This window comes from Patella vulgata, chromosome 3 (genome assembly GCF_932274485.2).
Source record: "Patella vulgata chromosome 3, xgPatVulg1.2, whole genome shotgun sequence".
Classification (NCBI taxonomy): Eukaryota; Metazoa; Mollusca; class Gastropoda; family Patellidae; genus Patella; species Patella vulgata.
This window is the reverse complement of record NC_065881.2, coordinates 8,588,963-8,595,347: the sequence shown is the minus strand read 5'-3', so window position 1 is coordinate 8,595,347 and position 6,385 is coordinate 8,588,963. Positions and strand designations below refer to the sequence as shown.

General features: G+C 40.6%; 1 long non-coding RNA gene across 1 annotated transcript; it reads left to right on the top strand.

The window, feature by feature from the left end:
- Nucleotides 1-2,546: 2,546 nt before the first annotated feature.
- LOC130012236 (uncharacterized) lies at nucleotides 2,547-4,929 on the top strand. The gene is made up of 3 exons (XR_008787624.1): nucleotides 2,547-2,702; nucleotides 3,465-3,627; nucleotides 4,882-4,929. It is a non-coding gene; the product is annotated as an uncharacterized LOC130012236 (long non-coding RNA).
- The last annotated feature ends 1,456 nt before the right edge of the window (nucleotides 4,930-6,385 follow it).

The following is a 6,385-nucleotide window of genomic DNA, read 5'->3' as shown; positions in this document are numbered from 1 at the left end:
CCATAAACTAAATACGTGGGAGAATAATACAAAACGTTTAAAGTGGAGTCCCAAAAGAAAGAATTCAAAATATAACCAGAGACAATACAAGACGATCACAAGGCTAATACAATATGTAGCCGAGGAGAGAGTTTACGTCACACGTCGGATGTGGCATATTCCCGTAGCAATGGCCCGAGAAATACCTTTCTGGCCATTGCTGGATTGACTTCTGATACTCGAGCCTCGGGGGGAATGTGTCTATTCTTCCCGGTCGAACGAGATTTTTTCTTATTTGCCAAGGCTGATCACCATTGTCGGTGGGCCTGTTTATAGGATATCCTTTATAGGCCTATTAGTATCGGCTATAGCTATTAAACCTTGAACCCCATCTTTGCTTAAATGCATTAGATAAAATTACGACGACCTTGAAATACAAATTTTAGCTTATCTGAATAGAAAGATAAAACTCTTCACATATTAAGTTTACTACAAGCGATTTCGCCAGTCAAAGAAGACTACCATGGCTTTTGTGGCTAAAATTACAATTTGTGTCTTGTTATTGTTTGCTTTATGCGGTCAATGTTTTATGAAAGTTGTGGTTAATGTACAAAAACTGAATGTAGCGCAGCATATCGGACCAAAATATGTCGGTGTCACCATTGACTCTGGCGCAATAAAAGAAAATTGGGCTACCATAGATTTCAAGTAAGTAATAAGATCTAACTGAAGATATAGTTTTTATAGAAGTAAGATCACAGCTTTACATCACAGCGCATATAAAGTGGACAAACTCTTTCAATATTCAACTGTGACTAAGTGAGCGAGTTGATAAAATTGTTGGTCTAAATCCGATTCAGGGGCAAATCACGCGCCTTAAGACAATTCTTTATCATTTGGCCTACTTATAATACTCAGTACTAATAAAGAATCGTCTTAAAACTTATGGGGGGTTGGATGGCTGAATGGTTAGCACGTTGTATCATAAGGTCTGTCATTGAGTCAGCTGGCGTGGTTTCGATTACCCGGTTGAACTGTTGTAGGCTGCGTGACAAGGAGTAGGGTCGCCTGTCCAACCCCGTGGGTTTTCTCCGGGTCCTCCGGTTTCCTCCCACTGCAAAAGACCCCTACGCGCAAGCGAATTATTGAAATAAAATTAACCATATGTTAGTCCCGAAATGACCCAGTTTGTGTCGAGTGGACGTCAAACCCAATTTCTCTCTTAAGACTTATAATACTAAGTAGGCCTACTGATGAAGAATCGTCTTAAGACGAGTTATTTTCCCCTGAATTGGAATCAGACCAACAATTTTATAATCTCACTCGCTTAGTCCCAGTTTGATATTGAAAAATTTTCCACATTACAGGCGCCTATGCTTTACATATGCCATTATATCTAGAGCCGGTACCAGAGTATATTGCGCCTTGGACAATAAGGCCAACCCCTTGCTCAGATGTGAATGAAAACCACAAAAGATGTAACTGTTGAATTTATTTATTTTAAATTGCTAGAAGAAAAAAAATAACCCTCTCTTATTATTTGTCTCATAAATAAAATAAATTGGAAGTCTCGATGGCTCAGTCTCCAACATTTTTCCAGTAAATTATCATTTCATTTCATTTTCATTAAATTTAGATCTCCCAAATTTCTGACGTTGGCAAAAGGATTGGCGCCAAATTTTTTGCGTGTTGGTGGAACAGAATGTGATTTTTTGATATTTAACGAGACGACCACCACAATGGATGGGAGTACAGATAAAGCACCACGCCCAAATTTTACTATGACAGGTAAACTACTTTCACTTTAGTCTGTAAAGAAAATAAACTTTATTTATTAGATCATCGCATGTCTAAAGCACTGGTCCATCCTACCTTTAATAATAATCAAATAATAAATAACTGTACGATGGTCGAATGGTTAGCGCGTACGCGTCGTGTCATAAGGTCTGTCACTGAGTGAACTGACGTGGTTTCGATTCCCCGGTTGTACGTGATAAGAAGCAGGGTCTCCTGTCTAGCCTTGTGGGTTTTCTCCGGGTCCTCCGGTTTCCACCCAGCGAATTATTAAAATAAAATTGAACCATAATGTTATTCCCGAAATGACCTAGGTTGTGTCGGTTGGAGTCAACCCCGTGCTCCCACTATCTCTCTCTCTCTCTCTCTTTGGTCAATGAACCTATCATGACGTCATCGCAGCCATCCTGAAATTATGACGGCATAGGCCCATCAAAAATCAAAGCCCACCAATGGACGCACAATTGTCCAAGGAACCCACATGCCAAATGTCATGTAGATCCTACATGTATTTCCGAAGCTCTAGGCTTTCTTATGAGGTGAATCGCCCCAAGAGCATCAGCAAAAAAAGCAAGATAAGTATAAAGCGCTTGATGAGTAGATCCTCGTCCAAAAATAAAACCAAACATATATCCTTGTCAGTGTTTTAAAAATTGCATCTAATAGACTTTTATTTTCTATGAACAAATCCGCATCTTCTGTACACAAATTTTAACACATTTTGAACATGCTCTAGAATTTTTTTTCCTTTGCAGTTACTCAATGGGATCAATTAAACAATTTTGTGTCAGAAGTTGGCTGGGATTTAATATTTGACCTGAATGTTTTTCTGCGTAAAGATGGACATTGGGATCCAACTAACGCCATAGAACTGTTAAAATATACGATAGAAAAGGGTTACAGGCTAGCCGGTTATGAACTTGGAAATGGTAATCTTTTATATAGTATCTTTGAGAACTGTTCTTAACATATATTTTCCTATTTGGAAGGTGGGGGGGGGGGGTGGTTAGCACGATGGTCGAATGGTTAGCGCGTACGCGTTGTATCATAAGGTATGTCATTGAGTCAACTGGCGTGGTTTCTAATCCCCGGTTGTACGTGACAAGGAGTATGGTCGCCTGCCAACTCCGTGGGTTTTCTCCGGGTTCTCCGATTTCCCCCCAATGCTAAACACCCCTACGCGCAAGCGAATTATTGAAATAAAATTGAACCATATGTTAGTCCCGAAATGACCTAGTTTGTGTCGAGTGGACTTTAAAAACCATTTAAAGAGGTCCTGTTCAAAACGGAAAGTAGTCATTATCCCGTTGATACTCCCAATCCCAAGAATAGTGACAATCGGGCTACAACGCATGCGTTGACTGAATCTGTAAAGGGCTCAACCAGCCATGACAACGGAAATATTGGCGATTTTACTTCACTACGTCAGTTATCGGGGGTGATAGAACTGTGCCAGGGCCGGATTTAAGTTTGCTAATTCGGGATATATATTCCGGACTAGCACATTCCTATAAAGAATTGCTTAAAGATTTGTACTTCTCTCTTGCCAAAAGGGACAATGTCATTACTAGATATGTTCGATCTTCGGGTCTTGAAATTGATAATTTGTAATTTGCAGTATCATTTATTATACACGTCAACATATGATCTGATTATCGATCACTGTATCCATTCATGGTAATTCATTTCAGAACTGGATGTTTTCCCTGACTCTCCTATTAATGCGACAGAAGTGGCCCCAGATTTTGCACAACTGAAGAAGCTCCTGTTATCTATGCCTGAACTCGCGCCTTTCTTTATTCTGGGAACTGATGTAGGCTCAGTAGGCAGTGGGTCAATAACTTTTATGACTGAGTAAGTAGAAGGCCTTTATTCTTTAAGGCCTTTAAAACTGAATAACATACCACCTTGTCAGTGTACATCGTTTGGAGGCAGACCACCAATTACTTTTCGATATTCGGTAACATTTTGAACTCCGAAACCCGCTACCCATCACACTGATCAGCAGTGAATAATTGCTAGGCTGCCGCATTAACTCTGTGAAATAACACGTGCTTGGGGCATCAAGGAAAAGGTGGAAATGATGCAGCGGAAGAACAACATAAATGACATTTATTTTACAGTTTGGCATCGTTTTTATTTTGAATAAGATATTGTTATATGGGTGTACCATAATTTTGTCAGTGCTTAGGGTCTGTAAAGGTATTATTCCAGCCTTGCTTCATAGAAACACCAGACATTGACTAAGTATATCGGATAATTACTAGTTTACTGGTCTGTTTCTTCAAATTTCCGTATCTCAAAATTTTTATGGTCGAACTCATACAAGCGTGAGCAGGACAGTGTCAGCCAGTGTCCATACAAGCTTTAGAGCAGGACAATCATAGACATGCCCCGTTTGTGGCTGACAGGGTTCAGATCAACGAAGAAGTTAGAGCAGGAAAAACTTACAAACATAAATCAACAATAAAGTCAATATGAAAAAATTTAGTGGTCTGCTTCCATTTCCTAAAGTACTTCTGTATTTAATGCATTAAAACAAAAACATTTTTGTAAAGGGCTATAATGTTAGTTAAATGTTCTTAACTTAAGTCTGAGAATGCTTTGTGAACACGATGTCAGAGTTTTCCTTGTGACTGTAAATGGATTCCCATTGACGACTAATTTTATCTTAAAGAATTTTCAATATTTTTTTCTTCTAAAGCGGTTGTTTGAGGCCCGGAGGCGCTTCTATTTATATAGCCACGTGTTTAAGGACGGTCGGAGAGCTGGAGACCCCTGGGCCTGTCCCCCAGCTTATGGGTTCTCTCCACCGGGCACAAGGCAATATTTGACTGTAAATAGTGCTTTCTAGATTATATCAGTACAAAACAGATTTCCTCTCTGCCCATCCCTGCTTTAGTGCCGCTGTCTGGGCAAAAGTCCCTCATAGCACATTGTATGGCATATGCCCGTCTTCGCGAGCTCTGTGGATGCAGAACTGGGGGACGTTAAACCCCATTTTATTGCATTCCAAAGAATAAATTATTGCCCCCCCCCCCCCCATAAAGGAATCCCATTGACGATTCGTCTAATCTTAAAGAATGTTCAATTTTTGTCTTCTAAAAGGTTTTTTGAGGCTGGAGGAGGCGCGTCTATCGATGTAGCCACGTTTCACCAGTAAGTATATTGATTATTTTTCACTTCCATATTTTGAAACCCACATTAGCTGATTTACAATAGTTTGAATGACCTACAGATCTAACTCGTAAAATAATAAAAATATCTGTTTGAGTCTAACAGATTATTTTTGGTCTTGAGCTCTTTCGGAGATTCATGCTGGCTTAATCCAGATCAATATGCTTTTATTTATAATGGATGTTTTCACTATTGCCTTCACTGAGATTCCCATATCGATAGCAAGCTGTATATAATTACCATGGTGATCTGTGAGTCTGTTACGGAAATTGTACATGTTGGATGTCGGAGAGAGAGAGAGAGAGAGAGAGAGAGAGGGTTAAGTCCACCCGACACAAACTTGGTAATTTCGGGACTAACATATGGTTCAATTTTATTTCTATAACTCTCTGGCGTTGGACAGGCGACCCTACTCCTTATCACGTACAGCCGGGGATTCGAAACCACGCCAGTTGAGTCAATGACAGACCTTATGATACAACGCGTACGCGTTAGCCATTCGGCCACCCAACACCCCTGTCGGAAAAGAATAGAGGAGATCGCCATCTTTCCGAGCAAACTATTCACCCCTCGTATTACCAGATTAATGTGAAAATGAGTCGCTTTATAAAGGTCATCAGACAAAAATGTCGGTTAAATGAAATGAAATGGGGTTTAATGCCCCACTACTGTTTTGCTCCGACTATGCTAATGTTTTGCCCGGGCAGCGGCACTATGGCATACTCTTATATCTACTCCAACTGCCAGGGGATCTTTTACGAGCACGCCAATGTATACACGGCCAATGAACTTTCGAGGTAAGCAGGGATCGAACACGCGACCGCCAGGCTAGCGAGCCAGCGTCTTACCCACTTACTAACTTAGACACTGTGACTCCCTAACAGTCCATTAAAGGAGATATCAGGTTAAATAAAATATCCATGTCTTGATATCAAAATGACCCAAATAAAAAGTCGCTGGATGCAGAGAGAGAAATGGGGTTTAACGTCCACTCGACACAAACTAGGTCATTTCGGGACTAACATATGGTTTAACTTTATTTACATAATTCGCTTGCGCGTAGGGGTCTTTGAGCAGTGGGAGGAAACCGGAGGCCCCGGAGAAAACCCACGGGGTTGGACAGGCGACCCTACTCCTTGCCACGTACAACCGGGGATTTATGATACAGCGCGCGCACGCTAACCATTCTGCCATCCAACCCCCCTCGCTGGATGCAACAAAGTGGGCTAAATCTGTCAAGGTTAATAGAAATTGCCTTCTTCACAAATTCCAAGCATGATTTTGTTAATTAATTTTTCTTCTTCAGTTATTATATGAGTAGTGCAAGCGCCACGGTAGAGAAATTTCATACTGCGAAGGTGCTGGACTCATTACGACTGCATTTGATCAATGTTACCAACCTATGTAAAAGATTTATACCCACAAAACAAATCTG